Source organism: Pinus tabuliformis, chromosome 9 (assembly GCF_031772625.1).
Source record: "Pinus tabuliformis cultivar Carrire ecotype Pingquan chromosome 9, CPIR1, whole genome shotgun sequence".
NCBI classification, from domain to species: Eukaryota; Viridiplantae; Streptophyta; class Pinopsida; order Pinales; family Pinaceae; genus Pinus; species Pinus tabuliformis.
In genome coordinates this window covers 587,018,111-587,020,319 of record NC_142307.1, presented here as the reverse complement: position 1 = coordinate 587,020,319, position 2,209 = coordinate 587,018,111, and the positions used below count along the sequence as shown (strand labels likewise).

Here is a 2,209-nt window from a genome sequence, read left to right as displayed (position 1 = left end):
AAAATAAGATTTGGTCAAAGGGTTTCCCCACACATTGTGGGGTTCTTCCCTGGCTAGCCGCCACATCTTGTGTCTCTTGTCTTGGTTTGTTTTCTGTCAATCGTTTAATGTTCTATCTACACTTGACTTTATGTACATGTGATTGCTAATCTGTGGAATATAATAAGAAAAATAAGTAAACTATTATAAGCATAGAACATACCATAACTTAACATAAAGCCTTATGCATATATCTAAATTTTCAAACCTGACTTCCTCAATGTTGTAAACATTTAGTGGCATGCCTACTTGTGGATCAAACGATCCCCTACCCACTTTGGCTTTTTGTGGCTAATCAAAATTTCTACATCCTTCTTGATCATTTAGCTCTTCGAATAGTTGTTCCTCAATAAAATTTTCACTTGATTCATCTTCTTGAAGTTGCTTAGGTTTTTTTTTTCCATTATATATTTTTTTCCATATTTTCACAATTGTGAATTGTTAGACATTCTCCCTATAGATGGAGCATATCAAACATTGTCTATTATGCTAGATTATGAGAAATTGAATGTTTTGGTTTCCTACAGGTCATTGCATATTATATATATATATATATATATATATATATATATATATACATTAATATTTAATCCTTCATATTTTTGGCACATTTCAACATGATTCCACTAGCTATTTTAGCAAAAATAGTCAGTTAAAGTGGAAAATAAAATGTTTTAGGTGTCCAACAGAGAATGTAAACACAGCTTAAATATTAGAAGCTATGCGATTTACCACATCAATTAGGGATATCAAGGCTTCGACAAAGTTCTATAATTCTGATTGGCCTCTAGCCTTTCGACTCTGATTTGGAGGAATTTCAAGTACTGGGAGGCCACTTCAAGAACAACTACAATATCCATGGAATTTCCTTCAAGAAAAAAAACTCCTAAATAGATCTATAGAATTTTTCATTTTCTTTTTCCTTGACTTCTCCATGATATTGGTTGCCCCACTTTAGCGGCATTGTTATTTGTGCTAATGTTTCTTGATTCCTAGCTTGTTATGGGTGGAAAGAAAACACCATCTGAACTACTTTTCCCATTCAAAACTACCTTATGTTGGATAGAAAGAAGAATAAAGTCAACCTCCTTTTCTCTAAATTCCATACATTCATATTGTCTATTCCTACTTGGATTATCATTGCTAGTGTGCCCATTGTCCTATGTCTAGCTTAGCTGGTCATTTCTTATGGCTTCACTTGGAGTGTGACCAATGCTATCATATTCTTCCTCATCAAAACTTAATAGAGGTTCAATATCTCTAATATCTTCTTACAATTGACTTTGATAACCTCCTTGCTTGAGCCATTAGAACTCATTTGGCTTCTACTTTCTTCTTGTCTGGAGAAAGCAACAAACCTGTAACCAACAACCTCTACACTCAACCACGTCCTATTTCATATTCCTTGCAAGGCTTGTGAATGGAGTCATATGCTCCTTGTATGCCAAAAACCCATCCTGGATAGCTGAATTAAATACCGAAGGTAATTCCGACATGATTTTTGTCTTATGTATTCTATTAAAGGCATAGATTTTGTCCAAGCCTTATTCTATTACAGACATAGATTTTGTCCTGAAGCCTTTTGTAGAGTTGGGTACCAGGTTTGGAAACTCATGCACAATGGGAGGGTGGAAATTGATTCAAACTCCGCTTCTAGCTTGATAAAAAATAATGAATCTCTTGGAACATGCTTCAGAGACCATAACACCTTTTACCCGCAAAAAATAATGCCCCTCTATGAAAGGCCACTATAAATTTTAGTCCTACACACTGAAATTTTTCCCATAGATGATTTCAAATGTTGACCGCCTATCTAGAAAAAATGTGTAGCTTCCTTCTGGGACATCAATTGTTACATGGGATCCACTAAATCAATATCAATGCTTCGTATAACAGTAAGAAATAGAATTCCTGGTGATATAGCTAACCCAAAGAAATTGACAAATACATATGATAAAAGACCCATGTCATTTTTCAACTTTTTATTCTTTTGAAGCAAGGTTAGGAAAATGGTCTGGGGAAAGGTATTGGAAGAAGAGAACTCCCATATTTTATCCAACTACCAACAGAGTTGTCATTGCTGCAATTGTATAGGAATCTTCCTCAAATGTCCATGTGATATCTATAACCACTTGATCATTAGCCTCTTACTGACCTGACTTGCGATATT

General features: G+C 34.6%; 1 pseudogene; it reads right to left on the bottom strand.

The window, feature by feature from the left end:
• Positions 1-947: 947 nt before the first annotated feature.
• Positions 948-1,742, bottom strand: LOC149149928 (uncharacterized; annotated as a pseudogene).
• Between the last annotated feature and the right edge of the window lie 467 nt (positions 1,743-2,209).